This window comes from Pavona decussata, unplaced genomic scaffold (assembly GCF_977016875.1).
Source record: "Pavona decussata unplaced genomic scaffold, jaPavDecu1.1 SCAFFOLD_14, whole genome shotgun sequence".
NCBI classification, from domain to species: domain Eukaryota; kingdom Metazoa; phylum Cnidaria; class Anthozoa; order Scleractinia; family Agariciidae; genus Pavona; species Pavona decussata.
The window spans coordinates 762,501-773,160 of NW_028145437.1; the positions used below are offsets into that span (position 1 = coordinate 762,501).

A 10,660-nucleotide genomic window follows, 5' to 3' on the forward strand; every position below is an offset into this window, starting at 1 on the left:
ACGCACAAAGACCAGATCAGCACACCGGGAACTCCATGCCCTACTCTTTTTTACACTTGTACTTAGCGAATGAGCATGGCAATGTGTAGGATGAGCTTTTTTCTGAATATCTTGAATTTGCTTCGCAACCCCCGACCTTTTACCAAACATATTGCAAAATTATTTCAGCCCCCCCAGCCCCCCCCCCCCCCCCCGGCTCCGCAGTCCCTGCAAAAATTAAAAAAAATGGCGCCCTTGAAGTTCGATCTTGCATAACCGACAAAGTTTTCGATAAATTAAACTTAAAACTGCTATTTTATTAACACGTACGCTTAAAAGTTTAAATAAAGTGCCGTTTCCGAAGGAGATATATTTTCCAGAGTACCTACAAACGGCGGTTAGTTCGAATACACCCAGTAAAGATGGTGATGCCTTCCTCGTTCCGCCAAGTAAACATCGAGCAGGACATTTTTCTTTACATTTTCATGGAGTAAGAATGTTTTCTTGACTCTTCCGAAGTGGAACAAACTGACTATATTGTGGAACGATCTGACTTTTTTTTGGAACGATCTGACTTAGAACGATCTGACCATGGAACGAACTGACCGTAAGATCGCTGGTAATAAGCATTTGTCTTCTCGCGCCCAAGAGTCAACAACACCATGTTTCGAAGAAGCGAAATTTATTTCATATAAAATTGTTGCTTGTTTAACATATGTAACCCGATTGTTATCACCTACAGCTTCAAACTCAAATTGGCATAGTATTTTAATTGAAAGTAAGTTCAAATCTTGTACCGTTCTCTTGTAGTAATCCGTTTTCTGCATCACCTACTGATCTCCATCACCGCCATTTTTCTTGAACTTGAGCGCTTGCGAGCGCGTTCGCCCCAGTCCCACTCCGCATCACACATCGCTCATTCTTTTCTGCGCCCTGGTAAGCCTATGATATGTTAAATTCATGCGTTACTACAGCTCGGGGTAGCGTATAAATAAGTTGAAGCACTTTAATATGAAATATCCTCACGTCATGAATTCTCGGCAACTAAACGCGATCTAATTTGAAGTTTTAACGGATTGCACAGCACAATCCAGTACTACTGGACTGAATGCCGAGCTAAGTATCTCAAGTCAAGTTTGACGGGAATCCGAAGTTTAGCATCCTTTTCTTTTTGCTGCAGAACGCACAAGGCAAGCCACGGCCTTCCGTCAATGGCTATGTCCTTGTGACACTGTGCATTAGTGCAAGAGCCGAGAGTCGCTCTGTCTTCATGGTTGCCCGTAGATAAGTCTTGACTCTACGCACCGTGCTAAAATCGCGCTCAGGAGTTGCGGTTGACACAGGCATGGTGAGAAGGATCGTGGGGATGGTGTTTACGTTTCGATGAAGAGTTGGATTTATGCAGTCGAGAGTGTCAGACAGAGTTGCTGGTCGTTCTCCAGTTGAATACACGTAACACCTCGTTGTCTTACTCTTTCCTTTGTCGGTCAGAACATTCGTGTACGCCGCATGCGTCTTATCTTGGACGTCGTTACTTAATCCTTGCAGTTTCAGTGTTTTAAATAGTGCTATTTAAACGTTGTCCAACGTTGACAATCACATCCGTTTTAGTCGACAAAGAGAGGTGATCACAAGTCAAAGACCAACAACCACCATCGGCAACATTCACCACTGCACTGTACACAAGGTCTTTGATTGATAAGAGAGTCATAAGATTCGACAAATTCAAAAGGTTATTTTCGTCTAACTCACAGGACCAATTAACATAATGGAGAGAGTATAATTCAGTAATAGTAGAGTTATTGATTTGTTTACGTTTACGGTTTTGTTGAATCTGCGTTATTTGATCTTATTTGAGGCCTGACAGACGACACAGGATCGGATAACCAAACTGGTGACTGGTCAACGGCTTTCTAATTCCAGGTTTCTGGAAAGCTCCCTAGATCCACCTAAATCTATTTTTCCATGTGAAATTCCTAAACAAAATTTGTGTCAAAACTTACCTATTAGCTCATGCTTGTCCTGAAGGAGAGGCAGAGCAATCTGAAATTGTTCATTGGTATCGATTGAAAATATTCTTCCACGTGGGAATTCCGGATCTGGCGTAACCGCTTGTACTGCAACTACAGTTTGTATTTCAAACCACCAATTTCCTTGGCGCTTTGGTCAATCCCAGACGACTTGAGATTTCGAAGGAATGATGCTAAATCTTTCACTTCTATATTTTGTCAAAAACGACCAATTCATAGCCGGTTTTTCATCACCTTGTTTAAAAATGCAACCTGTAACTTCATGCAGTACTTTCAGGGAAGCCATATTGATGAGAATGAGTCTGTGCGCTCATGTGCTGCCCGTGTTACACGCATGTCATGAGGCCAGCGGTTAACCCAATAAGAGAGCGCCTGAGAGCAAATCAGTAGAGCAAATCAAATCGTTGACTTCTGACCCATCTTGCTTGAATTTGGACTGATAAATGACCCGTTACTGTTCGTTACTGGTCGCCGCTAATGCAAATCCTTGGCAAAAGTGACTAAACGTGTGACAATTGAGAAATCAAAGCTATTTTTTTGTTTCCTCGCGCTAACTCGAACCAATTTTCCTTTCCTTTGAGGTCATTTTCTATATAAATTTACCCTCGGTAACTCGAACTCCCGATAACTCGAACCTTTTTCAATTTCCCTTGAAGGTTCGAGTTATCGGGAGTCCACTGTATCTTAGTTATCCCTTATCCCTATAATTATTTAGTCAGTTATCCCTTATCCCTAAAATTATTTTGCCAGTTGTCCCTTATCCCTAAAACCCCTAACAGGGCCTCAAAGGTAAGGGGTTACTTATGCTCTATCAAGCAGTTTGATTTTCTTGTTGCCGGTCTATGTGCAACAGAGCATGTCCTTTCCAACACAGATGCATTGTTGACTATATTGCAAGGAAAGAGAGTAGATCTCATTGAGGCAGCCCAAGAAGGCGGCGAGTGTCCTGATAAAAATCATGAAAGTTGAAAGAGGCAATCTGTCGATTTGGAAGGAAGTGTATGAGAGAGGGAAACAGATTGCAGCTGAGTTTGACATTAAGCCATGCATGCCAAGAACAACCAGAAGGTGCAACACAGGGTGAATGTCCCAGCCACAAATCCAGAGTCCTACTGGCAAGAGCTGTGTATCCCCGGTGTGTATCTCCCTCGTATTGTTAATCTCATTCAAGACCGCAAGCAACTAAGTTGCATACTTACTGCGAGGGTCTTTCTTCTATTTCATCTTTCATCCGCAGTTCAAAAATGTATGTTTCACATATTTACAATCATTTATTCATCCTTCACAGGTATATCACGAACTCACAATATGACCGGCTCCCAGTTGGCTTGATAGCTCAGTTAGTAGAGCACTGCACCGGCGTCGCAGAAGTCATGGGTTCGAATCCCGTTCAGTTCAAGCCTGAATTTTTTTTCAGGCTTTCCTTTTCCTTTCGCTCACACGTTTTGTCAAAATTCTAATAATAAGGCAAGGGAAATTATTAGAATTTTGACAAAACGCACTTTCTTCTATTTGTATCAGAGTTTGTCACTCGGTACACAGAAAAGTGTCCGTTGTCCCGGGACAAACGAAACTGTCCATAAAATCCGGGTGTCCGTATCTAGTAAGCGGGTGTCCGTAGAGTGGGGTTCCACTGTAATTCCCAAAAGTGGCTACGGTCGCTAATAAGAGCGGTCGTTTACCAGAGCTTTTGATTAGAGCTTAAGTGACTATTCAAACGGGGTTTCACAATGGTGGTCGTAACTAGAGCTGGTCGCTAACGAGAGTGATCACAAGGAGAGCTTCGACTGTGTATTCTTAACCTGGGTACCAGGCGTGTTTCCGTGGGGTTTGTGCGTTTTTCGCTGTTCGAACGCACGTAATTTGGGACGAGAGCGGAAAAAATGGAGGGAGGGTGAAGGTGATAGGAAAGAGAGAAAGAGAAAAAACTCTCTCTCCTTGCCCTCAGCTTAGTTTTCGCTCTCGTCCCAATTTTCACCCTGTCACAAACGGTAAAAACACGAAAACACCAACGCAAACGTTCCCTAACCAGTCTAGAATTTTCTGGACAGCGTAAGAGAAGTACCAGTCTTTAAACTTAACCTCCAAATGTGAAACAACCTTTTGTGCACTGTGACTGATATCGTGTCTACTCTGGTATCCCTGAACTGGAATATTCATTATTGTCCCTAAGCAGGCCTAAGGGGCTTTGTCTGGGCTCGTCACGCACACGCCCCGTTGCGTGACGAGCCCACCCTTGTGCATTTTCTTTTTGTATCGCAATGGATTGTAGGTCTATTCCCAGATGACTCGTTGCTTGTGTGTGTATGCTGTCACGCTGGGCTGTGAATCATTGAACGTTTCTTTTTTCATTCCTGAGAGTAAGTCTCGTAGAATGTTTTCTGTAAGGTAGGAGGACGGCTTTTAAAGCTACGGTGAGTAGAATTTTAGCTAGTAATGTCGCCTCGTTAGTAAATACACGTGCTTTTAATAACGTCGCGTAGAACAACTTGACACAAATTGCTGCACATTGTGACCAGTACTGTGGGCGTGAATTTTATTCATCGTTCGAAACACAAATTCTTCGTGAATTGTCCACTGTTTAGCTGATTTACGTGAATGTTGTGGTTGTACTTAGCTAGACGTACAGTAACTGATCGATGGAATCGATCGATGACATCAATGACTTCAATGAAGTCAATGTGTAATCGACGGGTACTGTAATCATGCGAGTTGTTTAATCACGAGGAACAAAATCACAACGACACCCAGTCCTGTTACCAATTAATCATAACTAACAAAATTGGAGAAATGAAAGCTATCAGTTTACTTTTTCGGTGACTAAATAGAGGACAGCAGCACATGGTGGAGAGGAGTCAAATTTGATGTAAATTACGTCTAAATTCCCCAGAAAATTGTGGCAAAAACCGATTTTGTTGATTAAAATACAAGAACATGATCGAACAAAGAGTCATGGGCTTACGCCTGTTGGAAGATTATCCCCAAGACACAAGCTGCATGCAACAATGGTTGTGGGCGCATCACCTTAGTTTACAGTGGGCTAGGCTGGGCTTACGGTAGAAATAGAGACAAGGGATCAAACTAATTTTGCCAAATTTCGAAACCCCCATAAATCATCACATTTACAATATAATACGTCAATTTTTGCAAGTGCCTCTGGTATAATATTCTCTTTGGACAAAAAGTGAAAATTTAACCATTATGCCCCTATATCCAACTTTTGGGGAGTGATTTTTGTACAGTTTAATGTGCGCTTTTGTACGATATGGACCGGAGGATACTGGTGATGGAAATGCATCATCAGTTAATTTTGCATTGTGGTGATTTGTGGGTGGAAGGCCTACACAACTCCTACTCACATGTTTGCCGCTTCTATCTTGGCGTTTTGACAAATTTAACTTCTAGTATGGTTGTAGCGGGTTACTAGGATGATTTGGATTAAGATTTGCATGATAGTCGCTGACTATAGTTAACAATTATTCGCCGAAGACAAAGCAAATATTGGTGAATCGTTGAGGGGAATATTCACCAATATTTACTGAGCCTGAGGCGAATGATTTTTTTAGTATAATTACTCAGGTGATTATCAGAGAAAAACAAGTACCGTCTGAGAAATGTCGATTTTGTTTGTTTGTTTCAAATCCTCACGGGTCAATGAACAGAGACACGCAGTCTGCCAATCACATGCGCAATCGATAAACTGCACACGGCCTCAAGCAGAATGTCAGTATTCTTTAACTGCCGCTTCATTGAGACGAAGCACTGACTTCTGTTAATGAATGTTGGGTTTCTCCGACCCGTTTACCAAAATAGATGGAGATGAACCAGGCTGTTTGGTGTAAAACTTGAGCCGGGATCACAAGTTTTAGCAATAGCATTTTATTGAACAATTTCTTGTTGACATGATGGCTTCGCCGGTTAACGGACGTTAATAGATTTCCCTCGGAGATAAGCTGCTTCAGTTAGGAATTAAGTCATTTACTGGCTTCACTAAACAAGTACACAGTTGTCACAGATGAAAATATTTTGTTGTGAGGCGGTGACTTTAGATGGTGGTTGAGAGCCGCTCGAACCGACAGCAAACTAGTTTTCAGATTATAAAAACTGTTTTCTTTTCTCGTCACTGAAACGTAAAACTTAGAGAGACATTTATTCATCTTGTTTATTTCCATGCTTTCAAATTCTGTCTTAAACTCGTTTTGTTTGTTAAATCATTCTGTTAATAAAGAAAATCTTGCTTGAATTTAGCTCAATTTGTTGTCTTCATTTTAAGTCATCGACATCGACAACATGCAATTTACAAGGGTTTTTTATTTAACCATTAGCAAAACTTTCATATCTTGCCTTCGAAAAGTATCACCTCGTACTTAGCTGCATCTTTATTACCTTTCGGAATTGCATTTTCTTTCATCCTATTTACCGGTATTTCTTTTTCAGAAACGTCAACAAATTCCTAAGCAGCCATTTTGAAAGTTAGTGCTCCCACTATAATCACCTCGCGCGAGATGATTATAGCAGGATATGACACAATCCTTGACCAATCAGATCAATAGAATCTCTATAATCACCTGAGTAATTATACTAATCACTGATAGTCACTGGGGTCAATGAACAAAGCCATGGGCTTAATTGAGGGAATACTTTTAGGTGTGGTCTGACTCGTTTCAGTGCATCAGGTGACAGTACAGCCTCTCATCTTTGTAAGGATACGAATGGTTTTGAACTGTGTAGAAATCTTTATCTTACAGTTTTTGGGATTCGAACCCATGACCTCCACGATGCTGGTGCAGTCCTCTACCAACTGAGCTATCCAAGCCAACTGGGAGCTGGTCATATTGTGAGTTCATAATATACCCGTGAATGATGAATTAATTCTTAATTAATTCTTGACTCTTATTGACAATGGAAAATTAGCCAATCAGATTGTGAGATTAGAAACAATTGTGGTAAAGAAATATTAGAGTTCTAGTGGGTCGGCACAATTTCTGCCATGTTTCTCTGTTTCTGCCGAACAAAGTAATTATGGCCACACTCTGAAAAGTGCAGCCAAAATCATCTCTTCGAAAACACCATGTTCCTTTCCAGTATTTTTACTGCTGTATAACTGGGCCTTATGATCCTGGGGGGTGGACAAAGCAAGTTTTGCAGGGCCCTCACAATGCTGTTATTTTTACCAAGTGTGAAAGGGATGTAAGCCTTCAAGGGATTATGGGTATTTCAGAAAATACTGTTAAATGTGCACAGAAAGTAAAAAAAATTCACGAAATGTGTGCCATTATGCGTTTGTAAGCCAAATAAAGCTTTATCTTGATTTCTTTTCGAAATCACATGGTCACTGTGCAACAAGTCAAGTTTAAAGTGATTAATGGGGACATTAGATTCTTGTATGTCTTTGGTACAGTTGAGTGAAATTTATCTTTGATTTAGTTGACACTTCCAGTGGGTTTCAAACACAGCTCACAAGGGTTCTGCAGTTATTTATTTGGTTTCTCTTAATGTTAGCTGATATAAGTTTCTCTTTGCAGGGAAACAAGGCTTGGCTAAAGAAAATATAACAAATTCCAATGTACCATATGCAGCAGGGTTTGATAATTGGGCAAGGTGACAAGTGTACTTTGTATCGACGGCAGCAACTCATTGCCATATGTAGGTGATGACGTGTTTAATGAGTTGTGTTTAAATATACGTACTATAACTTTCTCGAAACCAGATGAACACTCTGAGCCTCTTTTTAAGGAACAAGAGATTCTTGTTACCCTTCACAATGCAGTCCTTGTGTATCACTATTACTATTATCTTCTTCCATCTTCCTTTTAAATTTTTTTTCCAAGCAGTAGCATCCATACACTCATACAGTACCAGGCTTGCTTCTATATCAACCTATCACATCAACACCATCAAAACAAACTATGGTAAATTCAACATTCACTTTGCAGCTATAAAAGCTTGGAATCACCTCGACGAAAGCATTAAACACCTCCCCCTTAAATCGTTTAAAAACAAAGTCAAGTTAAACATCTTACAGTCTTACTGTTCATGAGTTTTCAACTGGTCTTTATTTATTTATTTATTTATTTATTTATTTATTTATTCTTTTCCTCTTCTTTCTTTTAATGATTAATCAACTGCTTTGCTCAAGCTTTAGTGCCAACCTACCTTTTATTTAGTTTTACTCAGCTCGATTAGCTTTTCGGTTATTCTGAGTAAATGTTACCTCTTTTGTATTAATATATTATGATTGTTGTAAATTAAGTTTAACTTTGTTAACGTTTTGTTAACTTTTAATATCATGGTCATCTTTAAATCCTGCTCCAGCAGCAGTCAATCTTTGTCCACATAGCCCCTAGGTTAATCATGCATGCTTGTGTATTAATTATGTATGCATTTCATTGACAGTTTAATTTAGCACTGAATTTTTCTGATTTTCTTGTTGCTTTTCTTTTTTTCTAGAAGAAGTATTAAATGATGGTGATTAGAGGTGTGATAACCAATTATTATGGTAAAAGATGGCATTTGAAAAGGATAGTCAACATGAAACAAGTAAGATACACGCACGTAGTTTGTGTTTTTATAGTTTCTCACCTATTGTTATATTTACACTACAATACGTTTGTGAGTTTGTAATAAAATAATTTGTCATATTTGAAATTTGATGTACCTTTTACCATGATTAATCTTCCTTGCAACGATTATTCTTATTAAGATGTCTGAAAGGCAAATTGAAACTTTGAAACAGTTTTTTATTGAAGCCCCATCAGACATTAACAAGTATAACTGTGAAAATGCATTTTTGCAGTATTCAAAATCCCCTGCATATTTGTCCACAACTGACCAAATTTACAGAATGTTGTTTACAAATTGACCTGTTTGCACAATTTTCAAAATTGGCATAATATTTTGGTATTGAGAAATGTTCGGCCTTTTCCTTTTTGTTCCTTTATTTATGAAACAGCAATGTGAAAATATTGTTCACTTTTGCATTTTGTAGAGGAACCTAGTATTTCAAGTCCTCTACTCTTTTTTTAAATGCCCAGTTCTGCCCAAAACAGAAACAGCATAATTGAACTAGTTCTTTTTTTTCGGGCAATATTGGTCCCTTTTTTCCAAGATATAGATGGATGTATATTTTAACAACATTTTGTGTTCGGTTTGAAACATTTTTTACAACAAACATCACTTCTTTATGACACAAATGTTCACCAATGAAATCCCAATACATCCCAAATGAAATCAATGTAATGAATGTCTTAATTATTGATTCCTTTGATATCAGATTATTAATGTCAGGTCATGGAACCCTAGTTTGCCCAAATTGTTTCAAATTGTGTTAGTTGATATTAGTTGTTAGCCTGTACATGGAAAGAAATCATTGAAGTTGGTTTTAGCTACGTAAACTGTGTTCCATGTAACATCAAATGTACTTAGCAGGCCAGGTTGGGCCCTTGTTGTTGTCATGTCTCTTCAAAATTCTAAAGAAGTCATAAACTTATTAAATTCTTAACCTATAAACAAGTCATAAATTTATGAAATCCTTCAGCTCTACAAACAAGTCATAAATTTATGAAATCCTTCAGCCTTACAAACAAGTCATAAATTTATGAAGTCCTTCAGCTCTACAAACAAGTCATAAATTTGTTAAATCATTCTGTTCTACAAACAAGCCATAAATCCATGAAATCATTCAGCTATACAAACATTGTTACAAATTTAAAAAAAATTTCTTTTACCGTACAAACAAGTCAAATCAGTTATGAAATCAACACTTTAAAAACAAGTTGTTAATATATTATGACTATATACAGTCATATTGTAAAAATAAACCTCATAAGTTACGTCACTGCTGGACTGACCTAAGCTAGAAATTGTTATTTTCTTTAATGTTTTCGTCGTGGCTAAACTGGGAAATAAATGTTGGCTATCTAATTTTAAAGAAAAATTCGTAGAGGCTTGCAAAGTAGTTAAAATTCGGAACATTTTGCATTCGAAGCAATATTCAGTAACAACGTTTCATTGTTAAAGTCAGGCCCTAGCCTGCATTCCCTTCACCCCAAGTTTAACGCAACAAAACATGTCTTCTTTTCTATGCATTACTTGGCATTTTTACACTTATGCCAACTCTCCCGGATTAGCCGGGAGTCTCCCGGATACGGAACGAATCTCCCAGTCTCCCGTACGGGTGACTAAATCTCCCGGATAAAAGCAACTTGGCGCCTTTTTTGCATAATAGGCTAGTATTTCAACTCAGATGTTCCATAAATTTAAGAAATATTGTGTCATGGCTACATTGGCATACATGTTATACCCAATCTGCCACAAACTTTGACGGTAACCAAATTAAAGAAAATATGCTTTTTGTCATCATTGCAATGTAAACGACTTTCTGATAGGATAAACGTTCAACCAATTAAAGAGCAGGACAAAAAAAGCTCTCGTGTTGTGTGAATTAATTATTTTGTGCCAACAAGGTATGGGGGGGGGGGGGGGTAAGTGCATCAATTTTGCTTAGGGGGAGGGTAGGGTAATAATGGGGGGTGCCCTGAAGAAAAATCTCCAGATTTCAGATCTTCAGAGGTTGGCATCTCTGTTTTTATGCAACGAGATCACTGTATTTTTACTTAATTGGACTACTCGCCCTCGTTTTCTACGAGCAA

General features: G+C 38.9%; 1 long non-coding RNA gene across 1 annotated transcript; it reads left to right on the forward strand.

The window, feature by feature from the left end:
- The first annotated feature begins 4,337 nt into the window (after positions 1 to 4,337).
- On the forward strand, positions 4,338 to 8,648 carry LOC146487590 (uncharacterized). The gene is made up of 4 exons (XR_014868290.1): positions 4,338 to 4,423; positions 6,758 to 6,846; positions 7,535 to 7,655; positions 8,460 to 8,648. It is a non-coding gene; the product is annotated as an uncharacterized LOC146487590 (long non-coding RNA).
- The last annotated feature ends 2,012 nt before the right edge of the window (positions 8,649 to 10,660 follow it).